This window comes from Cyrtonyx montezumae, unplaced genomic scaffold (genome assembly GCF_038088225.1).
Source record: "Cyrtonyx montezumae isolate F1298 unplaced genomic scaffold, pur_monq_1.0 scaffold_13, whole genome shotgun sequence".
NCBI lineage: Eukaryota > Metazoa > Chordata > Aves > Galliformes > Odontophoridae > Cyrtonyx > Cyrtonyx montezumae.
The window spans coordinates 4834310-4847470 of NW_027071859.1; the positions used below are offsets into that span (position 1 = coordinate 4834310).

Sequence of the window (13161 nt, forward strand, 5' to 3'; positions counted from 1 at the left end):
AACAGTGTTTCAGTGCTGTCCAGGAAGTGCTGAACTCTTGTAGAGATCCACATCTGGCCCATTTGCACCCTGCGAGGACTGCCTAGCCAAAAATAACATTAAAACCTACAAGAGAAACAGTTGATTTGGCTGTTTGGATCCTAACCACAGTAAAAACTACTCCCAATATACTGTCTTACTAAACTGTACCTGAAATTGTCACTGTAGGCTGCCTGAGGGCTGGCAAGCTGGCTGCATGCAACTTCATATACGCATGTGTTACAAGAGCAATGAGACAGAACTGTTATATACAAGAAGATGGTGAGGAAAGAATGAAAAATCTCAGGCCAAGAGCCCAACACTGGAACACTTTGAGCAGTGCCACAGCCCTGACCATCCCACAGCTTCTGCACACATCCCTCCTGCTCCTTGTGCCATGCACAACCCCTGCCCTGGGGAACTCCACTTCTTGGATGGCCCAGGATGTGGAGATTAACCCTAAACACAGGGAACCACTGCTCTAGACAGGTCATGGAGCTGTGACAGTGCTGAAGAAGAAAACCACCCAAGTGCTCCCTTGCTGACTCAAGAACCAGGCTTCTCAGCCTGACCACAGGGCAGGACCTTAACCACACTCACAAAGCGAGTGAGCTGTGATTCACCTTAGAGCAGCACAAAAGCCATGCATGTGAGTCAGGGCTGAAATACAAAACCACAGAGCTGGCTCAGCCCCAGGCATCCAGTCTGCACACCATCACTGCACACCTGGGACTACAAAGCTAAGATTTTAATCACGTTGTGTTTCAGTTCTACTTTTGGGAAGCCACAGTACTAATAAACAGCACTTGTGCAAAGCACAGGGGATGCAGGGGCATGACTCTTCCTGGCAGAATTAGTACCCATTTGATGACACAGTTCTATGTTTATCCAGATAAGAACTATTCTCTTTTTTTTTTTATACAATTTCCCTTCTTAACCAGTGGAGGGTGGGAGAAGTTTTAACATCCGAAGCACTTTGTGTCCCCATTTAGAGGAGGCAGTGTATGCTACCAGCCATTTAGTTTCCTGAAATTCCTGCAGGATGCAGAGATACGTCACATATCCTGGCTGACAGCTTCAGCACAAAGCCACACAATATCTGCCAGGACTCTTTGTTAAATACTACATTGACCCAGTGACTCAGTGCACTGGAATGCATCAGGTTTATTTGTAGCTTTTCTGATAGTCTTTAGATTAGGCACAAATTCCTGCCTTTTAGAAGAAAATATATATATCTGTTATATTGTTATGTGAAGCACACAAAACACCTGGCATCTTTTTGAGGGTCATAAACAGCACTGAAACAAAAGGCCTGGCCCTCAAACCTAATGGCTCTTTCAAGCTCCTAACAACAGGGTTTCAAGAACATTCAAGAGAGAAAAACCCAGATGTGCACCACGAACAGAAGCTCTTCTCAGAAGGAGAGAGGGCAGAAGAGCAGTGAAGATGGTCAAAGTCACGGAACAACACCTGTGATGAGGACAGCTAAATCAGCTTTGGATCTTTTAGTCTGGAATACTAGACTGCACTACCAAACTGCTTTCACTTTGCCTTCTTATCTGCTACTGTGAGCACAAGTACATTCACAGTAAGCCCAGTGCCTGCACAGGAAGCATCAACCACGTCTATGTACAGCAAGGGCCCTGCAATATAGCCTCTCCCAACATGCAGCCTTCCTGCCAAGTCATGAAGCCTCAGGTGATGCTCGAAGAGAAGACTCCTAACATCCCAACCCCAGCCCAGTTATTCAGACATGCAGTGCTCAGAGTCTTGAGAAACAACAACTTGTTAAGGAGTTTTCTGAAGGTTTCTTCTCCCATCCCAATCTATGGCGATCACAGCCAGACCTTGTTTCTAGCATCTCCTCTGATCCATTCCCCTGCCACCTCCTACTGATCTAAATTCACACACGCAGACTTCTTGCTTTAATCACAATTTCTGCTCTACAAAGGGACTCCCAGGCCTCAAATCCTTGTCTCCTACTTCTGTTCTTCATCACGCCCACAAAAGCGTATCTGGTTCTGAAGGTCAGTGCTTAGGCTGCTTCACACAGCATCAGCTGAAACAAGTGTTCTGCGGGGCAAATTATGCCCTTGGGGAAGCCTACAAAGTCCTGCAGCCTTCTGCAGATTGCACAGCTGTCAGGCTACAACTTACAGCATTCTCTTTAAGATACACAAGGAGAAAGAGAATTCAATGATATTGACTTATTTTAGCTACTGAAGTCAGCGGATCTGACTCTAAACACACTTGGCATTAGACCTGTCAATTAAGACCATGGGGCACCACTGCCCAATAGCAGCATCATTTGTTCTTCAACACAACCTCTCCGCTGCTTTCAGTTTCAGTATTCCTCACGGGCATTGTGCCAGATGAGAAGGGAGCCCCCACTGCTGCTGGCACATACAGAAGGTGCCAAAGGTAGAAAGACTGTCCTGAACTCAGAAGCAAACAGCTACATTAATGCTGCATTAGGCGGGAACAAATCATCTGAACCAAGGACAGCATGCATGTCACATGATACTAGCCAGAGGTAAGAAGAAGCCACACACAAGAAAGCTTCTTCCTCCCCTTCTTGCACAGAAGCACAAGCATTATCTGCCCTGCTCCCAGGATGTTTTTAAGCCAACCTGCAAATGCATTCCAGTTTCCAAGTGCACAATTTGTCCTTGTCTTTTGTTTATGAACGCCTTCAGTTCTAAAATTCATCATCCCATGTTACCCTTAGGAGAGCGGCCTGCTAGGGTCATTACAATGAAATTAATTGCACAGTGGTCTCCATCATCACAGCTCCCACACTCACCTGCTGTGCCTGTGCCTGCATTTTGCATCCAAAAGCTGAGAGGCAGCTTGCAGATGCCTACAGTAGGCAGTTAACTATTTCAGCCTGGCTATGCACCAGATGGGCCAGCATGATCCAGTTAACCGGTGCGTATTAACTGAAGTTCCTCACAGTAACAAGTTTAACAGTATTTGTAGACACCTCATAAAGCACAGGCTCATTATTACAGCCCATTAGTGTGCGTGCAAGACATTTTAATGTGTAAAAAGTCCCCATGAAATAATAATTTTCTCCTTCACTTTCAGGAAAAAAAAAGTCATCCTTGCCACATAATAGGCAGCACTTTCTAGTACTTTCTTCATACCCTTTCCATCCCACAAGTCAAGCCAAGCCTCATTTAATTGATTTCACAACATGCCTCGAAGACTAACCCCTGCATCTGAGCAGGTTCCTCATCCTCCCTCCTCACTGAGTTCTGCAAGGCTGGAACAGAGCAGAAGAACTCTTGCTCTCCTGACCCTAAGGCCTCTTCTGCTCTGCAGCACAGGAAACCACACAACACATTATTAATTTGTGGCAACGCCTTCAGTATAGATTTCCCACAGCCTCAAGCAGGTACAAGGCATAACCATATTGGTTCTTCGTTCAGCTGGGACCTGCACACCACTGGAAGTGGGGTACAGGCAGAACTGAGCACTTTGGATAAAAGCAGCTAGAGCTATCAACTTCCACTTCTCCCAAAATGAAACAAGATTAAGCCAAAGGAGTTCATATTTCTACAGCAGTGTTGTCCAAATAAGCAGTTAATGCTCCCCTCCAGTGAAGTCAATCTGAAGACAACAGTAGGCACTACAGGAAGTCCCATCCCTGAAATGTAAGGGTACTTACTGGAAAAGGTGATCAACCAGAATGTCTCTCTGTAGCCAGCTGCCCACTCATTCACCTGGATCCTACCAGAGAGGAGAATAAGCTGTAAGTATAGACAAAGTGACAGACCCAAGAAGTAGAGCAAAGGAAAGCCAGGCAGGCCCTCCACAACACTGAGGTTGAAAACTAAGAATGCTGGCAAAGCTCAGAGCACTGCTGCAATGCCTGAAATCAGCTATGGCACTGCTTGCCTCCAGAGGCTCCCAACAAGGCACAACCTGACCCAAGCATAAAGAAAGATAGTTATGGAAGGGAGTTGTACCAATAGCTACAAAAATCAGTTGCCACAGAGAACCACATCTGTTTGTGGCACACACTGACCACCAAAAGCACCACTACACGTGTGCTTTGTCTTATTATGTGGGGAAACAACTTTTTTCTCCATACCCACTGAGACAAGTACTTCATTTGCAAGACACGGCCAGGAAGGATTAGAAGGGCTGTGATCTAGCACACACCTCAACAAACTGTATGCTCATAATAAGGAGCCACTCAACTTCTGCTAAACCCTGTTTTGATTAAGCAAAAGATTACTCTCATTGTGATGCAGAGAAAAGAGAAACACATCACTAGCCATACATGTTAACATACATCAACGCACAGACCAACCGTGCTTCAGAGAGACATCAAAACCACATTCAATTAACAGAGACCCCTCTTAAGATGGCATTAAAAAATTCCCTACCGTGTACAAATAACCCCAAATACTTCACAGAAATGGAAGAGAAACCTCCTCATCTCCCTACCAATAACATCTCCATCAAATCTGCCCTTAGAACAACAAGGGGTCAGTTAGGAGGGATGAGGGGCAGGAGAGTCACTACTGCTGTGCTACTGTATGCTTATATTAAAGGGTCCTCATCAGAAAATTACACAAAATGGATGTTTTTCATGTTTATCAATAACAGAGCTAATGGTTTTTATGTAAATGCCATTACTCTCAGTCAGATCTGCACAGGACTCGGCCCCATCTCCCCCCCGTGAGCGACTCCCCTTCAGGCAGCCAATCTAAATGCAAATTATAATCAAATGGCAAAACCAAGAGTTTTTCAGATGAGACCAAAAATTTAAGACTGAGGACAAAACGTACTTATTCTGAGAGAACATCCCTCCTTGTCGTAACTAGCACACACCTGCTGGGCTCACACCACTTCTCCAACCTGAAGATATATAAAAATCCAAGTCTATCCCAATTCTCCTCTGCAGCCCTGCTATTTACCTATAGAGCAAAGAGCACCATTTGTGTCTCTCTTCGACACAGAGCTGGAAGAAGGAGGTGGTGCTGCAGGATGGGAGTTGGGAGGCAGAGATTTAGAGCTGCTGCCAGCACGAGGAGCACCTCTCTCACAGCATAAAAGCTTTCCAGAAGAGCACTTAAATCACAACCCCCACCTGGAGAATATATCAAACGGAGTGCTTTGTCGGCTCTGATTATAATAACGCACTAATGACAAAGTTGGTGATAAATAATATTAAAAACAGCACTGTTTATTAAGCAGAACGTGCAGAAGAGAAACTAATGATTAAAAACAAAGGCCAGAAATCTAACGAAATAACTACTGCACAGGTTTGTGAGCGAGCCCAGAGGGGACTGGCTCCTCAGCAGCAGAACACCAAAGCTCCCATTCCCCAGAGGTGGACACATCCTCAGAGAGATGCAGCCAATTAGTGATGCAGCTACAGACATGCTCGTTACACAGGCGAAGAGCTTAGCACTTGGTATGTTTTGGAAGAGCACACTAGAGGAATATTCATAGAGCTCGGCTAATTAACATTAATAACTGAGAGACCGCTTCCGCAAACAGCTGGATTTTGTGGATTAGGCAGCGAGAGGACACAGAGCTGGGGAGCAGGGGGAGAATGCAGCTCAGCGGGTGCCTGGCTCGCTGCTTCGGCACTGCAGTTAATGATTTATCCCTGGGCCTCAATGTCCACGAGCGAATGAATGCGCAGTCTGTAAATAAAGTGCCTCAGCCTGTGCATGGCCCAGCTACATCCGACTGCTGGGGTTTGACTGCCCGTCAAAAGAGGTATTAAATTCAAAACCACAGCCCTGCCTGCCTTCCCCCTGAAGCTTCTCATGAGGACTGGCATCTCTGAAATCTCAGTCAACTCCTCTTTTTCCACAGCTGCTTTGACATAGTTCGTGGTTAAACAATTACTCACAGACCCATTGTTTTCTGCACTAAAATAAGACACAGACTTTCAGACCTCTATCACAGCATGGAGCTGCTAAGGCTCCTTCCTCCCCTTCCTACAAAGCCCTGGTGAAGCAGCATAGCTACCCAATCCATCTTTGGTAAGAGGAACCCCAGCTTACAGCTTGTCACCACATCAAGGCCAACTTAGGATCATCACAGCATTGCTTGAGTTAGAAAAAACCCTTAAAAACCATCTGGTCCCACTGCCTGCGATGAGCAGGGACAACTCAGAACCCCATCCAGCCTGACTCTGGGTGTTTGCAGGGGACAGGGCACCCACCACCTCTCAGGGCAACCTGCACCAGTGCCTCACTACCCAAATTATAGAAATCTTCTTCCTTTCATCCAATCAAAATCTCCCCCTTTTTAGTTTGAATCCATTTCCCCCTGCCCTATCACAACAGATCCTGCTAAAGAGTCTGTCCTTTCCTTTCTTACAGCTCCACTCTAGGTACTGACAGGCTGCTCTCAGATCTCTCCACAGCCTTCTCTTCTCCAGGCTGCACAGCCCCAGCTCTGTCTGTCCTTGTAGGAGAGGTGTACCATCTCCTAGATCGTTTTTGGAGCCCTCCTCCTCTGGATACACTCCGACAGCTCCATGCCTCTCCTGTACTGAGGACTCCACATCTGGACACAGTACTCCAGGTGAGACCTCGCAGAGCAGAGGGGCAGGATCACCTCCTACACCCTGCTGGCCACACTGCAGTTGGCTTTCAAAGCTGTGAGGACACAGTGCTGGCTCATGCCCAGCTGCCATCCATCATCACCCCCAGGTCCTTCTCGGCACAGCTGTGCTCTATCCTTACATTCCCCAGCTCGTATTGATAGCAGGGGCTGCACTGACTCAGGCACAGATCCTGCACTTGGCTTTGTTAAACCTCAGAAGCTCATCCCACACCCACTGTGAGCTGTGGGGGAAGAGGAAAAAGGAAAAAAAAAGGGAAGGAGTGCATCTCTTCCGCCATTCAGACAGCTCAGTGCTACAGATCACAGCCCAACCCTGCAACAGATGTCCTGGTGAAAGCAGCAGCACGGCGAAGCTAACAGGCCATCAGGCACGGCGACTCAGGGAATGCTGCTCCAGGAACGTGCTGCATCAGGGACAGTGCTGCTCAGCCACCCGAGATTTCACGCACAGCCACCACCATAATCTGATTTCACAGGCGTCTCCTGACTTCAGCTGTCAAACCACAACCGCAGTCCGTCTGCTGCTGCAGCGTGTTTGAAAACCAGAGCTGCTCCTGGAGCAGAGCCGTTTCCTCCCAGAAATTAAAGGTTCAAAAATAAACAAATCAGAGAATCTCACCCCAACCCATGCACTTGCACAGCTTGCTGCTTCCCTGCCAAAGCCACATGTTTTCTGTTTGCAAGAGTTCGGGTTTGTGTGCACCAAAAGGGTCCGAGCAGCAGAGCCTTCTCTCGCTGCCTTTTGTTGGAGGCTTCGTGCTAACATGAATGGGTGGAAATGCAAAGCAGAAGTTTGCACAAAGAGAAAGCACCCTGCGAGGTGGTTTGTTCTGAAAAAGGAGCAGGAACGACTTATCGCCTCATTAAAGAGCCCCAGCCTGCGTTTTTGTTATATTTAGATGCCAGTGGTTAAAAAAAAGGAAGGAACACCTAATATTCTCAATATATGAGCCTGGATAAGTCACCTGGCTGCAAACTGAACCACAGCAAACGCTCCAAACACAAGCGTGGAATGTTAATGGTGCACACGATCACCATCAGTCCGCACAGAGGTGGAAGGACTGTGCTGCTGCAGGACCGTGCCTTTTCCCCAGGCTACCCCACAGCAGATGCCTGTTCAGGCCGCAGACCACAGTTACTCCGGTGCTTCTCCTGCTGTTTACTAACCCCATTACAGCTCGTAAGCTGCTCAACGCAACGAAAAGGCAAGTCAGTGGAAAACTTACTATCTCAGGGGTAAAACTGAGCCCAGGCCAAAGCATTCAGCCTCCCCACCACTGCCTACTATGGCACTGTCACAGCACGACCCCACACACCTCCTGCTGCAGCCTCTGTCCTGCAGCTCCGAAGGAAGGCTTCGTTCATGAAGGATCCCAAGTTGGAAGAGACCCATCAGGATCATCAAGCCCAATTCCTAGTTCAAAACGCATTTCCTATACACGTATGGGATTTGTGCATATGTCCATGCATACAGGTATATATGTATTCTGGCCCACACAGAGCACAACTTGCTAATAGCACTTAATGGAGATGATAAATTATGGCTGATCCTGTGCACCAGCACTGAACAAAGCAAGGCGGCACACCCAGAGCCAGCGTGCCAAGCAACCACTAAACACACATTTCTGTGCTGTACGTGGGCACCAACTGCTGCCCAGAACGTTCTAACAGCAGAAACCACACTGCTTGATGCAGGAGGAAAGAAAGAAACCAAACCCAAATACATTCTTCCTCCTCTTCAAAGCCAGAGCACATAAGAAACAAGCAATGTAATTATTCCCACACAAGGGGAAGGAAAATAAACCCAAAGAACACACACGAGGAAAGAAACAAGTCTCAAAAAACTGCATTTTCAAAATAGTTCAAGGGCTTCTGTGCAGGGCCGAAGCCTCACAGCAGGAGTCAGGAAGAGCAGAAATTACACAGAACAGACTTCAGGGCTGCTGCACCCTGCAGAGCCCCCAGCTTGCTCTCCCCTGCATGCAGCATCATTCCCTGCCTCCTCCCCCACTCCAGCGCTGGCTGGTTCAGCAGAACTCCCAGCCCAGCATCCAACAGTGAGCCCAGCTGGGAAAGGTGCTGGCTCTGCATCTGTCACCTGCTGGGTCCCATCAGTGCCTGCGCTGGGCAGCACCCAAGGGCCAGCACCGAGCCAGCAGGAGCAGTGGCCCTAAGTAGTGCACATCCTTTGATGCGCATGTGGCACAGGTTTTCCTCCTGGAGCAGCCTCAAAGTCTAACCCATCAGCCACAGCTGTCCCATCTCCTGCCTGGAGACACCAGGGGTGCACCAAGAGGAGGCTTTCACTGCACCCATCCCAGTGCCAGGGCTCCCCAGCAAATCCTCCAAGGCTGCAGCAAACAAACCTTCTGCAGCAGCGCTCACCCCGATGCCCTTCCTCCAGAGCGAGGAAACACAACTCGGACACAATCACTCCTTGCTGACAAGTAAAAGCACTTCAAGGGAGGCATTTCTTCCCCTCCTGCACTTTGTTTTAAATGGCTGAAGAATTTCCTCTGAACGTTCCCAATTGCAGCTCACGTGGAGTTATTTTTGAAAGCGGAGAAGCAGATTTTTGAGGCTGTGAATGAGGAAATGCAAAGCTTTTATTGAGCAATAATAGCCCAGACAATGGTCACAATTTCCCAGGAGTCTGAACACCACAGCTGACAATAAGCTTGATTCCTTCACAAAAACCCCTCACAGGCTCCGAGCGTTTGCTCTGAATGGTCTTGGCTCAACTCAGAGAGTTAAAACATTTGCACTGTGATTTCCTCCAGCAACATCTGACCAGAGATACAAAGAGCACCAGGAAAAGCCCTTTATGTTGTCTCATTCCTCCTTGTGATCAAGCAAGTCCCTTTCCAAGCTTGCAGCAAAGACAGCTCCTCATCCAGCTGGATCTTTTCTGTCTGGGCAAACTGGCCCATCTTTCCACAGTCAGGAGAGCGGGCAAAAAAACCCTTCAACCCCTCTCATAGCAATCTGGCTGTCCTTGATATGGGAAGAAAAGGGGCACAAAGCCCCACCTGCCACCATGTAGCACAACTGGAGCTGGAGATATCACATCACCTCTTGGTTATTTCAAAAGGGAGGAAGCTGCAGCTCAGAGGAGCTCGCACAGCCTCTCGAGCTACCCACTCGGGCCTTGTGCATGCCACTTCCCATTCAGTGAGACATGGCCATGAACAATTACTGCTGCATGTGAACGAGCTGATCTGGCTCTCTGGAGCTGGCAGAAGAAGCAGGCACTTCTAGGGCACATAAAACTTGATTGGTTCAAGATGTCTACTTAGGACAAGATGAATCGTCCTGCACAAACGGCTGCTTTTCTCCACCGACTACAAAGCAGACCTCAGGGAAAGAAAGGAAACAGCTTAGCTACAGACAACTACATCTGCACAAAAGACCTAAATGCCTCCCATTCAAATGCTGCCATCACCTTAAACAGTAAAGAAACTAATACCCTAAGTTAATTAGCTCTTCAAACCAAGAGGAGCCTGCAGGAGCATTCCTACTCCACCATCATTTCTCTCCCTCCACCCTTGTCCCAGGGTGGCACGAAACAGCACAGCAAACCAGGGTTACATTTATGCTTTTTTGTCAGGGAATTTGGTTTCAATCCAGTCATTTATCCATCTGCCTTACTACACAGCCACGATAGAGTGAGCTCACAGCACCTCTTATCACTTACTTGCAATAACATTTCCTAACCTTCTGTGTTCTTGTCTGTGACCAAGAGAGCCTATTTACAACCAAAAGAGGGCAAAAGAAAATAAGGGGTCCGACGCCCTGCATAAGCCTCTGCACCATCGCTGCTGCTGGTGCACTCTCACCACAGCAGCCACCACGAGCCACAGATGTGATGAACACGTGCCTGTGATTTTTGCCTTTGCCCTTCAGCTGCTCAGTCTTGATCCTCTCGCACACAGCGACTGGGAGCAGCAGCATCTTTTGCATGCAGAGGATGTATTACTTCCCTCAAAAGACCACTGCTCTGGAGCACAGCCTGTGCCTTACCTCTCTATCACAGCTCAGAAGCTGAAATATTTGTCAGTGCCCTTCCTCAGCAGCACCATTCTCAGCAGCACCATTCTCAGCACAGTCAGCTCCACACGCTGTCCCTGAGCATGGGAAGCCAGGACACAGGGAACAGTGCCAGGAGCAGGGCCTACATACTGCCTACATACAGCCTACATACACAGGTACAGACACCTGAAAATTGTTTCAAGTTTTTCTGTGACTTTGTAAGGGAGAGAAAACAAAGGTGTGTACAGGAGTTAATAAGAAAAACAGAAAGGATGAGAGAGCATTACCGTGCGTCTCAATTTTACAGGGGTTGAATTCAGCAGGCAGGGCTGAAGAGGGAGGGAATGAAGTGCTTGTTTTGTATTTCTTACCATTAACGTCAAGGACTCTTGACCCAGTGAAGTCCCTCAAGTTGGCCTGAAATACTGCTGTAAAATTGTTCATCATCTGCTTGTCTGTCAACGGGCATCCACATTATAGATGCAAGCCACCGAGTGCTCTGTCCAGACAAGCACAGAGAAATTCAGGATGTGTTCAGAAAAGGGATGTACTCAAATTAAGGATGCCAAACACACCCAGATACTGCCATTCAGAGACTCCACATTAGCACTTTTTGTGCAGCAACATCTGTAAATCAAAGCATATTATTTCCCACCCTCATAATCAAGAGATTTGCTAGATTATCTAGAGATCTGTCTGATGGTAGCAGACAAAGCTGCTGAACCTCATGCAGCTGCAGAGAGCTCACTCATGACACCAAACAATGAACGTGGCCACTTCAGTGCTCATCTCCAATTAGCAAAACTCTGGGTACAATGAGGAAAGAGCACATTACAGCAAGAGGAGTGGCCACAGGTGACAAACGTGTGTGCCAGCAGCCACTGGCTCGCACATGAACGAGTCCCCATGTACTGAAGTGAGGACCACAGGCAGACTGTAAGCAGCAAGCACTTCATCATGTGTCATAAGAAGCCAGAAAGACTTGAATATCATTACGGCAGACAGCAAGGCTTAAAACGCAGCCCTGATAATAAACATGGCTTCAGTTAATCCGTATTCACAATGCCTGGCTCCAAAACCCTTCTCAGCCTTTTAACTGTTGCTTCAAGTTGTGGCATTATGGCTGGACTTGACGATCCTTAGGGGTGCCTTCCAACTTCAGTTATTCTGTATTCCATTATGAAAAAGCACTGGGTAGCAGCTGGCTGATAACACCAGCCAGATGTCACAACTGGGCACAAATGGGCCAGCTAAAAGCCCACACCACGGCCACGCACCTGTAAGAATGTCTGAGAGGATCCCGGCAGTCCTGCAGCAATTTGACAAACAATGCTTCACCTTCAGGTCTGGGGGAAGGCAGACTGCAGCCCGCCTCATGGCTGAGAAGTATCTTCACTGCTATCTTTCCAAATCGTGTTATGCAGTATGCTCCTACACACGCAGGAGCAAAAATGCCCTGCAGCATTAATAACAAGTCTAGATTACTGTAATCTTAATAGAAATAAGATCATGGAGATTGTTACATGACTCCACAAATTACTTAAATCAAGAAAAAAGAAATGCACAAAACAGTTAAAGTAAGACTTCTTTCCCTGCCTGCCCTTCATGCCTGCCTCAGAGCACACAGTACAATTAAAAACAGCTGTGAACTTTCCAATGCAGCATAGTAGCTCTGCATTAGTCTATGGAGGATCCAAGCCCATATCTCAAAGAGCACACACCAAGGAGAGCTTATTTTAGGCTGAGAGGTAATGGCCTTAAGTTGTGCCAGGGGTTGGATAGCAGGAAACATTTCTGCTCTGAAAGAGCAGTGATGCAGTGGCACAGCTGCCCAGGAAGGGGGGGGGGGGGGGGCGGGGGTCACCAATCCCTGGAGGTGTCCAAGAACACAGGGGATGTGGCACTGGGGGACGTGGTCATGGTGGGGTGGGCTGGGGTTGGACTGAATGATCTTGGACATCTTTTCTAACCTGAATGATTCTGTGATTCTATTTCAGGTCTTCTACAAAGGCACAGCTTTCAAAAAGAGAGGTGACTGACCACCTCTGGAAAGATTCAGGATGGTATTGCACTGTGCCATCTACGACCTTTACAGTAATTTGATAAACATTTTACCATAGAATGCGTTTGCCGTATTACATTTGCTCTCTGGGCCACAGAGGATCAGCCACAAATTGATCAATTGTAGGCATAAAGCTCCCCTAATGCTGAAAGCCACAATGGAGACTTTATCACCTGGAACAAAACTGCCATGAAAAGCTGCAGGGTTCAAAGAAAAGAGGGAAGAATAACCAAACATGCAGCAGCTCATCATTACATAGAATCATTAAGGTTGGAAAAGCCCTGTAAGATCACCTAGTTCAACCATTCATCCACCACCAATACTGCCCACTCAACCACATCCCTAAGTACAACATCTCCACATTCTTGAACAACTCCAGGGACAGGGACTCCACCACATCCCTGGCAGCCTGCTCCCATGCCTGGCCACTCTTCTGGAGAAGTTACTCCTAATAT

At 47.6% G+C, this 13161-nt stretch overlaps 1 protein-coding gene across 4 annotated transcripts in view; it reads right to left on the reverse strand.

Annotated features, from left to right (window-relative positions):
- The window catches only part of EXTL3 (exostosin like glycosyltransferase 3), a 97356-nt gene that overhangs the window by 72625 nt on the left and 11570 nt on the right, over positions 1 to 13161 (reverse strand). For 2 of the 4 annotated variants that reach the window (XM_065730495.1, XM_065730492.1), the window contains exon 2: positions 3689 to 3750. The exons of the other annotated variants lie outside the window; for them this stretch is intronic. The gene's annotated coding sequence lies outside the window, so the exon portion shown is untranslated. The remainder of the gene's footprint in view (positions 1 to 3688; positions 3751 to 13161) is intronic. 4 annotated transcript variants of the gene reach the window in all.